This window comes from Chelonoidis abingdonii, chromosome 2, assembly GCF_003597395.2.
Source record: "Chelonoidis abingdonii isolate Lonesome George chromosome 2, CheloAbing_2.0, whole genome shotgun sequence".
Classification (NCBI taxonomy): Eukaryota; Metazoa; Chordata; order Testudines; family Testudinidae; genus Chelonoidis; species Chelonoidis abingdonii.
Window position 1 is genome coordinate 183,442,321 of NC_133770.1, and position 12,393 is coordinate 183,454,713.

Consider the following 12,393-nt stretch of genomic DNA (forward strand, 5'->3'; position numbering starts at 1 on the left):
TTTTATTTTCTTATTTAATCATACAGCAAAAGCTGTGTTATGGCGCTGACATAGATATATATCCTAAAAATGTTGTGCTGTAACATGTAAACAGCAATAAATCTAACTGGCTGATGTTAGCAAACATTCGCTCTGTGGTACAGGCAAATTATTTAGCAGTCTAGGCAAAAAAACAAATCATTGATGGGATATTTTAACATGAGTGGAAGGAATGACAGGAGCAGGTATATATGTCTGCTTATGTAAGTTTTCTTTTAGTTATTTTTAATAATTAATGTTTTACTCCCGTACTCACTGGGCATCAGAGTGAGAGAGACTGTTATTAATCAGGTGTTTTAAAGCTTTTGAGTATTTGTAGTTCCCTGCCTTTAATTCCTAGAAACAGGTGATCATTTATTGATTACTGTCATTGTAGTCTCTTCCTTTGCTGCTGCCAAGGAAAATCATCACTGTGGGCAGAAACTTCATAAATAGTGGGACTTGATTTTAACTTTGAAAAAGATGATTTACTGTCTAGAGGCAGGTGGGAGACATTTTTTATTCTGAAAATATTTTCTTTGGGAATATATTTCAAAGAGACAGAGAGAGAGGGCCATAACTGGGTTACTAATATTTTGCAACTTATTTTTCTGGCACTGTGATGATCAGAGAAAAATCTAAGTAAATGTAACATACTTCAGTTGTTTTTGCAAAAGCTAGGCGAGAAATGGGTTAGAATGTACGGGAGTTATTACTGGGAAATGAGCTTACATTACACCCACAGAGCATTTACTGTACATTAGTTATAACCATGTTGTTTTTGTTGTCTGAAGTTAATTGAGTAATTTCTTCCATGACAGAAACTGCAGGCTAAGCATATTTGGTTTGAGAGGCAGTCTCTTGAATCTAGACAGCTTTTTCTCTTATTATAATAACGAACTCTTGTGAGTCACATTTTATAAACCATGAGTATGAATTCTTGAAATATACCAGTGAGGGTTAATTCACTGTTTATATAAATAGCCCCAAACAGCATTTCATTATATTAGAATTGTTCTAAAATTGTTGTTAGTTGCCAAGCTGTTCCTTGCAGAAAAGTTTATATTTGGTACACATGAATAAAGGAATTCTGCCTTTGTAAAACTTTTAGGGTGAAGAAGAGAAACGTAGATTAATGAAATGTCAAAATAGATAAATGTCTTTTGTATAAATAGGGAAAGCCTGACTTTTAAAAAGTTGCATAGCTTTTAACATTCACTTTTAAGATCAAGGTAAAATCTTTATTTCCAAGTTCCATTGAGACAACCTACCAGAGCATTTTTCATGCAAGCTGGATATTTATTATATGAAAACATTTGAAAAAGCGTTTTTGCTTTAATTATTATTTTCTCATTTCTGCTTTGTGTGTGTCTATTTTCTAAAAATGTTAGAGGTTAGAGTATGCTGCATTTGAAAAATGAGGTAAAATAGCTTGACCAGAATATAGGCATACGAGCAGCACAGTGGAACATCAGATTTATTGCAGTAGTATTATGCAATAGTTCATCATAATCTGGGCAGTGCAGTAAAGAGATGAGAAACAGTTTTTGATGATGATTGAATGCCATGGTATGGTAATGGATCTAATTTATAGTCAACTATAATATTAGTAACTGAAAGTATGCTAAATTTTAATAGTTCTGTTTTAAAAGCTTGCTATAGTGTTTGATTAGATTATATTGTTAGGCAGTTGGAATGTTTATTTGGTATGCCAGGCATGCTTTTTGTTAAAGATACTTTCAGAACTAGCATTTTCTTCGTATAATTTTATCTTATGTGAAGATAAGAGAGCATGTTTACTGAAGGAATTTAATGCCATTTAAACATTATAACGTTGCTTGCTTGTGTACCTTCTTGGTTGAATACAGATTAATTTGCAAAATTAACTGGAAAATAACTGCCTGTGCTGCAGTTCCATACAAAATATAATCATGCTATTTATTATTTTTTGTAAGGGGTTTTTCCTGTACATATGTGGGTGTAATTTTTTGTGAAAATAGGCAACTGCCTTTTAACAGATGGGAATATTTTACATTTTGATATTTTTTATATTAGTCTTGTTTATTGTGTTTTAAGATGCAGTGGTGTTCGGCAACAATAACATTTGTTTATTTAAAGACTTATCATGCACACCAATAACTTTTTTTTTTTTTAAATTCAAAAGCCTCCTTTCTGTTAAATGTTTCAGCCTGAGACTTGATAAGTTAATGGCAGTTACCTTGGCAAACTGTAAAACAAAGATGGATGATCCTTGACCTTAAAATTATTTTTGGCTGGACTGGGCATATGCAGCTGAAAGTGGAAAATTAATTGCTGTTCTTTTGGCACCAAGCTTTGACAGGGTAGGATTTTAATAAATACTTCCTCTGTAAAGGAAGTGACACATGCCCCATCTTCTGATTTGATTCTGAAGTCTTTCTAAAGCTCATTGGATTTGCATATATTTCTGATCAATATAATATGTGATTACATGGTTGGTGAGGTGAAGGAAGTTAGGACACTAAGGGACTTAGCCAGCTAGTTTGCCAGTGGAGCAAGGCAGGAAGATGGGGTTGTTTTTGTTTTGTTTTCCTCCTTGACTTGTAGGTACAAGGAAGAACCTACAAGGGGCAGGGGCAGCAGGCTTGTGTAATTTTTGGGGGTGCCCAGAATAGATCCAAGTCCTGACATCCCCGCACCTGCTCTGTAAGTCGATATATATAATGTAAAAATGGACTGGAAATAGTAAGCATTTAACAGTTTCCGTATACTGCACAATGTGGGGGGGGGGGGATGAGGGTTTGGGGTGCAGGAGGGGGCTCCAGTCTGGGACCGAGGTGTTCAGAGGGCAGAGGGGGGATGAGGGTTTGGGGTGTGTGAGGGGGCTCAGGGCTAGAGGAGAGGGTTGGGGAGTGGGGGAATGAGGGCTCTGGCTGAGGATGCAGGCTCTGGGGTGGGGTTGGGGATGAGGAGTTTGGGGTGCAGGCAGGCTGCTCTGGGGCTGAGGCCAGAGAGGAGGACTCCACAGTCCCCCCAGCCCTCTTCCTCTCTCCCCACCCGACCCTCCCATCAGCACACTCACCTGGCACTGTCACTGCACATGCTCCAGTGAGCCAGGCCCCTCTCAGGTCCAGGAAGTCCCCTTGCTTCCCCTGTGGTGGGTTTGTGCCGGGGGGAGGGGGCTGCCATCACATGTGGCCTCCTCCCTTGCTGTAGCCTGCTGCCCCTCATGGGGGATGGGGCTACCCCTTGTCCAGCATGGGGCAGGAGTGGTGGTTGCGGGTGGATGGGGAGGTATGGATCATATGATCAAACACTCACCTAAGCCTCAGCGGCTGCTCAGGTGAGGTCTAGACTCCGTCTCCCAGAAGCACCCTCGGCATCGCCTCCTGGTGGGGGCCAGGGGAGGGGAGGGCTGCCAATCATGTGTGCACCTCCTTCCTCTGCAGGTGCAGCAGCCACCTCAGCCCGCTGCCAGTGCATCTCATGTGTTGTAGGCAGCAACAGCCACCGGCAGCAGCGAGGGGGCGCAGCATGGAGTGGCAGGGCAGCCGCCTGCTTGAGGCAGGGACACTCTGAGGCACGACAGGAGGTGGGGGCCAGGAGACACTCTGGGAGAGGTATGTGGGGGTGGTAGGCAGGGCCGTGAGAGACACCTGGCTCTTAACACTGGTGGAGCCCCCAGGCTCTTAATATTCCTGGAGTCTGGACGCCAGAAGCCCATATAACTCGCCGCTCCTAGCAAGAGGAAGAAAACGACATGTCACCAACAGCACTGCTAGCTCTTCTGCTACCTGCACGTGTGGAGGTGCTGGCCAGACAGGCATCCTGACTCTGGAGGCTTCTACTCCAGACTTGCTGGGGATGTGGCCTGCAGGTGCCTGCCAAAGAAAGCCAGGTAGGCAGAGCCACCCAGTGTGAGAGGGGTCTTGGTGAAGTCCCTCAGGAAGCAGGTGAAGGAGAGTGGCTTATCTGCATAGCATCCAGTGGACTTCATCAATAGGATGCACGTAGAGACAGCTGAGATGGAGGATGCCAGTCAACTAGAAAAATACTATAGCAGCACCGGGGGAGGAAGGAAAACCAGCTGTTCTGCAGTGAGGAGACAGGCTGCTTGCTGGATAGGACACTGTGTTTCATCCCCCACCCAGGTTCCCCATCCATTACAGCCAAGAACTGATATGCTATACAGCCTCCATGCCTGAGATGCTCCCAGCCACCACACCCACGAGGAGGAGACATAGGGTAGTGGCGGTCGGGGACTTCCTTCGAGCGGGACAGAGGCATGCATCTGCTGACCTGACCTAGTGTCCCAGGAGGTGTGCTGCCTGACTGGAGCCCACACCTAAGATATCACAGGTTGCCAAGGCTCATCTATCCCTCTGACCACTACCCATGCACATGGGCTCTAAGATGCTGCCAGGTATGACCTTGAGCAGAGCAGCAGTGATTACAGTGTCTCGGCAGTGAGAGTGAAGGAGTTGGGGGCACAGGTTGTATTCTCGTCCATCCTGCCTCTTGAGGGTAAGGGGCCTGGCAGGTGCGCACACATCCTGCAGATGAATGCTTGGCTACACAGATGTTGTTGATAGAAAGGCTTAATTTCAGCTTTATGGCATGGGTTGCTGTTCTAGAAACAAGGACTGCTGAAAGAGATGGGTCCACCTGACCAAGAAGCGGAAGAGTATCTATGTGCACTGACTCACCAACTTTATAAGGAAGGCTTTAAGCTAGGTTCAAGGGGGCAGGTGACTGAAACCTCCAGGTAAGCATAAACAACGATGATCTTAGCAGAGGGTTAGATGATGATGAGGAAATAGAAAATTACAATAGAGTCATAGGATCAACAAGAAAGAAAACAGTGGGGGAATCTCTTCCACATCTTAGATGTCTATACACCACTGCAAGGAGTGTGGCAAATAAACAGGAAGAATTGGCAATATTATTATGTAAGCTAAATTATTGCTTAATTGGCATCTCTGTATAAATCTCATGACTGGAATATTGGTATGGAGGACAGGCAAGGGGGAAAAGGGAGATGTGATGCATTATATATCAAGAATGTATAAATGTGTTCTGAGGTCTAGGATGAGATGAGAGACAGACCAGAGACTTTCAACTGGGTAGAGATAAGAGGAAAAAATACAGAGGTGATAGCATGGTAGGGGTCTACTATAGATCATCAAATCAGGCTGAGGACGTGCATAAGGCATTTCTAGAACAAGTAACAGAAGTATCCAAAACGCAAGACCTTGTAGTAATGAGAGCTTTTAACTACCCAGACATCTGCTGGAAAAGTAATATACTAAAAAAACAGTATCCAACAAGTTCTTGGAATGTATTGGGAACAACACATTTCAGAAAGTGGAAGAAGTAACCAGTTGGACAACCATTTTATACTTGATTCTGATGAACAGGAATGAATTGATTTTGAATCTGAAGTGGAAGGCAATTTGGATAAAAATGATCATGAAATGGTAGATTTCATGGTTCAAAAGAAAGGAAGGAGTGAGAGCAGCAGAATTATAGTGGTTTTCATAAAAGTAGACTTTAATGAACTTTGAGAACTGGTAGGCAAGGCCTCATGGCAAGAAAATCTAAGGGAAAGAGTAGTTCAGGAGAGCAGACAGTTACTCAAAGAGGCAGTATTAAAAGCACAACAGCAAATTGTTCCAGTGTGAAGGAAAGACAGAAAGAATAGTTAGAGGCCAATGTGGCTCCATCAGGAGCTCTTTAGTGCCCTGAAAATCCAAAAGGAATCCTACAAAAAGTGTAAACAGAAACAAATTACTAGCCCCATGAAATTCTTATCATTTTTATAATTTTTCATTTTATGTTTTTGGAATTTAGTTTTATTTTATCGTGTGTGGGGGGAGAAGGGGGGATTGCAGAGTGAGCCCACTCTGCATTCATCCCACTGTGGTGTCTCTTGTCGCAGAGGGCTGGGCTCAGCTCCCTGCTCCAAGTGGTGCAATCTGGTACATGGGGTCACAACGTTTGGCCTGGCTGCCCCTCCATCATAACAAGGGAGGTGTTCAGGCCAAACCTGAGTGATTGTGCAACCTCATACATCAGGGTGCAATTCCACTCACCCAAATCTGGCCTTGTTGCCCTCCCAGTCATGACGAAGGGGCAGATTGGTCTGTCCTAATCAGCACTGAGACCTCATGTGCCAGGTCACAATTCCCAGAGTGGGGAGCCAGACCCAGCCCTCTCACAGGTAAGAAGCCTCAGAAGCCACCACTGTGGGTTAAGATTTTCATTTTATTTCGTTTTATAGGTTGTTTGTTTTATTTCGCATTTGCAAAAAAAGAAGGGAGGGGGGCTCTACAAATTACTAAGGGTGAGTACAAAATCGATGTAGGCATGTAGGAACAAAACCAGAAAGGTTAAAGCAGAAAGTGAGTTACCCAGTACAAGACGTAAAGGGCAATGAGAAGAGGTTCTGCAAATATGTTAGAAGGAAGAGAAAGATGAAGGAAGTGCAGGCCCATGATTTAGCAGGGAAGGAGAGCTAATAATGGGTGTTTGAAGCAAAACAGGCATTAATCTTCAGTAATTAGGAAGATTGTGACCAGAACTTAACACAATTTAATCTTATTAACAAAGTGAAAGGAACAGAATCCAAAATAGAGAAAGAACAGGTTAAAGAATATTTTGATAAGTGAAATGTATTCAAGTTGTCAAGGCCTGATGACAATTTGTCTTAAGGAACTAGCTGAAACAATCTCTGATCCTTTAGCAGTTGTCTTGGGGAACTCATGGAAAATGGGCGACTGGACTGGAGGACAGAGGACTGGAGAAGGGCAAACATAGTACCTATCTTTAAAAAGGGGAACAAAGAGGACTGAGGGAATTGTAGAATAGTAATCCTAATACCTCGAAAGATGCTGGAACAAATTATTAAACAATCAGTTTGTAAGGACCTAGAGCAGTGGTCCCCAACCTTTTTCAGATGACGAGCCACGGAGGACCATGACGGTGGACGAGCATCCGCTGAAATTCCGCCAACAAGTGGCAACGTCAATAGGCGTCACCGCCGACAAGTAGCGTCATCCAGAGGCATCGCCACCGAAATACCACTGAAAATCGGCAACATTTTGGTGGCGACACCTCTGAATGACATAGCTTGTCAGCGACATTTTGGCGGGTGCTCATCTGCTGGCCAGTGCGCGGGTGCACTTAGATGCTCCTGCAGGCGCCATGGCACCCCCAGGAACCGCATTGGGGACCCCTGACCTAGAGGGTAATAGGATTATAAGGAATAGCCAGCATGGATTTGTCAAGAACAAATGATGCCAAACTAACATCATTTTTTTTCTTTGACTGTGTAACTGGCCTCCTGCATAGTGCAGATGCTGTAGATGTGATTTTAGCAAGTCTTTTCACACAGTCCCACATGACATTCTCAAAGGCAAACTTGGGGAATGTGATTAATAGTAAATTACTATCAGATGGGTACATAACTGGTTGAAAGATCATACTCAAAAAATAGTTATCTGGCTCTCTGTCAAACAGCGAGGACATATTTGGTAGGGTTCTGTTGGGGTCAGGTTTGGGTCTGGTATAATTAAATATTTTCATTAATGACTTGAATAATGGAGTGGAGAGTATGCTTATGAAATTTAGAGATAGCACCAATCTGGGAGGGATTGCAAGCACTGTGGAGGAAAGGATTAGAATTAAAAACTATCTTGATAAATTGGAGAATTGGTCTGAAATCAACGAGATGGAATTAAGTAAAGATAGTTGCAAAGTACTGTGCTTAGGAATTAAAAAAATCAAATGCACAGCTACAAAATGGGGAATAACTGCTAGGAGATAGAGGCATCTGGAGGGTATAGTGGTTCACAAATGAGCCAACAATGTGGTGCAGTTGAGAAAAAAGGCCAATATAATTCTGAGGGTATTAAGAGGAGTGACATATGTAAGACATGGGTGGAAATTGTTCTGTTTCACTCCGCACTGGTGAGGCTTCAGCTGAAATATTGTGTCCCATTCTGGGCATCACACTTCAAGAAAGACTGGAGAGAGTCTAGAGGAGAGCAACCATGGTACAGGGATTAGAAAACTTGGCCTATGAGGAAAGGTTTAAAAAAAAAACTGGGCATGTTTAGTCTTTTAAAAAAAAAAAAAGAAAAAAAATAAAGGTTAGACCTGATAAGTCATCAAATATGTTAAGGGTTGTTATAAAGAGGATTGTGATAAATTGTTTTCCATGTCTGCTAAAGGTGAAACAAGAAGTAATCAGCTTCTTCTGCAGCAAGGAAGATGTGGGGAAAGTTTCTAACTCAAAGCGTAGTTAGCACTGGGATAAGCTTCCAAGAGAGGTGATGGAATCCCCAACATTCTTACAGGTTTTCCAAACCCCTGTCAGGGATGGTTTAGGTATACTTGGTTCTGCCTAAGCACAGGGGGCTGGACTAGATGACCTCTCAAGGTCCCTTCCAGCCCTACATTTCTGTGTTTCTTTGTAGATTTGTTTTTTCAGATGTTTACATTTCTTTACATATAAACTGTATTTACTTATTTCTGTATCATTATGTTGGCATGTGTACTGTACACTTGTCATCTGTACTTGTCATCATGAGAAGTGAATTAAATGTTTGTGAAATAGTTTAAAAATAGGAGACCTTTGCAGCCATCAGTGTAATTATACCAGAGTAAATGACGCCCTTAATCAAATGGGGATTGTTGGCTTATTTGTAGTCTGCATACTGTGATTTGAATATAAGTCCCAATACTGCTTGAAGGCATTGGAGAAGCTGCATGACAGAACTTGGCCTCGCTAAACCTAGTATTCTTCTTTAGAACAATAGAAGAAATATCTGTGTTGGTTCATCCATTCCTGGCTTGTCTCCTAAGTAGTTGCTGAGGAGGGTTATGAAAGGACAGCTACAGTTTGTTTAGGAGGAGATTTTCCAAAGGCACAGAAGGGGATTAGGTGCCCAATTATGCTGTTGAAAATCTCTCCCTTAATATAATATTATATTAGCATATATTCATATAGCAAGTTTGATCCAGAATGATCCCAAAGCTTTTTTCTACTCTATAAAATTTGCTTTAATTCCTACTTATGGAGAGCTTATAATGTCTGAGCAACAGGGGGAAGCTTGTGGCTGTTTGTGGGGTAGTCTGCTCTTCTAATGAACTGTTCTACTAACCAAGAAAAAAATGGCAGTAGCCAGGTGGGGAGTCATGCCAAATTTAAGATAATCTTGGGACCCTTTTTGGGGGTCTCCCAAATCAGACACTCTGGAGTGTTTCAGATCTAGAATGAGCGGATTGTGACACACTGTCATGCAAGGGTTGCCTTTCTGCATAGAGAAACAAAATAAATGCTAAATAAGATTTTAATTTTTTATTATCATCCCAGCATGCAGTTCCAGTCTTATACATTCTAAGGCAGTGGTGGGCAACCTGCAGCCCATCAGGGTAATCTGATTGCGGGCTGTGAGACATTTTGCTGAAGTTGACCGTGTGCAGGCACGACCCCTCTGCAGCTCCCAGTGGCCGCCTTTCCTGGGCAATGGGAGCTGTCTGAAGAGGTTGTCCACCCCTGTTCTAAGGTCTTTGGGAAAGCGACCACATCATCTTGTATGTCTGTATGGTGCATATAACAATGGGACTTTATCTTGATTGTGCTTTCTGAGTGGTGGTGTAAAATAAACATTAAACAATAATAAATGTCATCACACAGGGCATGCACAAGAGTTTTATACCAGATAATAAGCTTTCTTATTTTATTTTATTTTATTTTTAAAGAAGGCTTTGGTAGAAAATTTACTCAGAATTTATGGGTGGGATTTTAAAAAGAATTTAGCATTGGCCTAATTCAGCACCCATTGTAGTTAATGGGAGTTTTACCATTGTGTTGTTTGGGAGTAGAATTAGACAAAAGCTGAGTGCTCTTGAAAATCCTGGTCTATATTTTTAAGATATTTAATTTTGGAATAACATTTTGCACAGTTAGAAAAGGGCTGCCTGGTATAAATTGTGCTTACTAGAATAGCTTATACATTATTTTTAAAGAAAACAGACATATTCTGAGGTCAAGGTTTTCAGTGCTGACCTCTGTGATTTTAGGTAACCCAACTTTAAAAGGTCCTAATTTTCATAAGGTTCTGCGCAACCAGTCACTGAAAACCTGGCACCTTTAAGGTATCAGAAGTTGGGCACCTCAAATCAGTAGTCAGCTTTGAAATTCTTGGGCTACCTATATACTTAACTTATAAGAAATTTCTCTATGGGCTGGTTTACACTGACAACTTACATCAGTATAGCTGCATCTCTCAGGGGTGGGATTAACCACAGTGATGGAGAACCATTGCTGTAACGAGTGTCTACACTGAAGCACTACAGCGATTCAGCTGCACCTGTGCTGATTAGTGTTTAAGGTATAGACGTAGCCTCAGTGAGGAGCTAATACCCTCATAAGGGCTGCATGATAGTAACACATGGTCAGATAGCAGAAATGTGAACAACATTCACCCTTGTGTGCACTGTAAAAATATTAAGAGCAATTAAGGAATTAATTCAAAAGTTTCTTCCCTGTAGGCTGATGGCAGTAAATTACTGATGTGTGTGTATTTATATGGTTCCATTAGTATAGCAGCTGAGCTGCTCAGAAACATTAATGACTTTATCCTTACAACCACCCTATGAGGTATGGAAATATTTCTGTTTTACAAATTGGGAACTAAGGCACAGAGGGATTGCCATTTGCCTTTGGTCACACTGGGAATCTGTGGCAGACATGGGTACTAAAGTCTGATATCTTCAAGATCCAGTATAGTGCCTGGGTCTCCCTCCCGCCCCCCCCGCCCCGCCCTCTGTGTTAGTCCTTCGATTTCTCTCATTGGACTGCTTAGTCAAGAGCAGTTACTTCCTCCCTCACCCTGCTGTCTGTGTGTAGAGAGCTCTGTGCTTCTGGTGTGCATCCTGCTTATATTGTTATCAGGGTGACTACTTCCCACTGCAGTCCATTCCTGCTTTTATCTGCATTGTGGGATCCCAGAAGAAGTCTGAAGTAACACCTCTGTGTGAAACTTAGCAGGTCTACAGAATCACTTGCCACCGGGGAGTAGAAGTAGCAACAAGAGTTTCCATAGATAGGTGGGTGTTGTGGTGCTAGAAGGGAATGCCAGGAGGATTTGTCATGCCTCTTTTAAGTCCACAGGAACATTGCTATTGACTTCTGTGGGGTCAGGTTTTCACTCGGCGCACACTGGATTTTCTGGGTTAACAATTTCTGCTCCCTCCGGCCATTATAATTCTCTATGTTCTGGAGATTTAAAGTTCCCAGAGCATGAACTCTTCATTAGCTATCCTCTCTTTGTAGTGGTTTCATGGAGCAGTGGAGTGCTTGCAATATGGGGCCAAAAAAGGCATTTCAGTTTGATCAAACTGTTTCCAGTCAACAAAAGGTAGCATGAGAGAGATTCTTTCCTGAAAAATAGAAAACATACATCATACATATGTGTATTGGATATTTAATTATATACACACATGCATAGAGTGGGTGTGTCTGTGTATATTTGGCAGAGAGAGTGAATATTGTGGAAGCGCCATTTGCAGATCTACACTTAAATTTGAGTTGAACTTTACATTTTAGTCATCTTCTTTATTATGTGTGAAAAATAAAACTTAGCCTTCCCAAAATTGTAATGCTTCGTGGAATAATTTTTCTGAAACCTTACAAGTAAATCTACTAATATGTTTGAGTTAAAATTAAGTTAAAAATGGATCTTGTAAAAATTTAGCACTAGATGTCAAACATTTCTATGTGTGCGCGCCTCATTATCTTAGGCCTGGTCTACACTACGCGTTTAAATCGATTTAAACAGCGTTAAATCGATTTAACGCTGTACCCGTCCACACTACAACGCTCTTTATATCGATATAAAGAGCACTTTATATCGATTTCTGTACTCCTCCCAACTTCGCTGAGAGAGTACGCGCAAAAAATCGATATAACATATCGGATTAGGTTAGTGTGGATGGAAATCGACGTATTTGCCTCCGGCGGTATCCAGAGTGCACAATGACCGCTCTGGATCAGCAATCTGAACTCGGATGCCGCGGGCGTAACAGGAAGAGCCCGCGAACTTTGAATACATTTCCTGTGCCCAGGTGGAGCCTGATCAGCACAGGTGGCGATGCAGTCCCAAATTAGAAACAGAGCTCCAGCATGGAACCCAGTACGGGAGATACTGGATCTGATCGCTTTATGGGAGACAAATCTTGTTGTATCAGAGTCGTTTATAGAAGACGAGAATGCGACAAGCGTTTGGAAAAAATCTCCAGGCAATCAGTGCTGCATGGACAAAGTTACGGAAGCAAAGAATCAAAGGAACGCTGCAAGGGAGGGAGGGGTTACGGGGGAAGGGACTTTCC

At 42.2% G+C, this 12,393-nt stretch overlaps 1 protein-coding gene across 9 annotated transcripts in view; it reads left to right on the forward strand.

Moving 5' to 3' along the window:
- HIVEP1 (HIVEP zinc finger 1) overlaps positions 1 to 12,393 on the forward strand; it is a 193,496-nt gene that overhangs the window by 49,947 nt on the left and 131,156 nt on the right. The gene's annotated exons all lie outside the window — the stretch shown is intronic.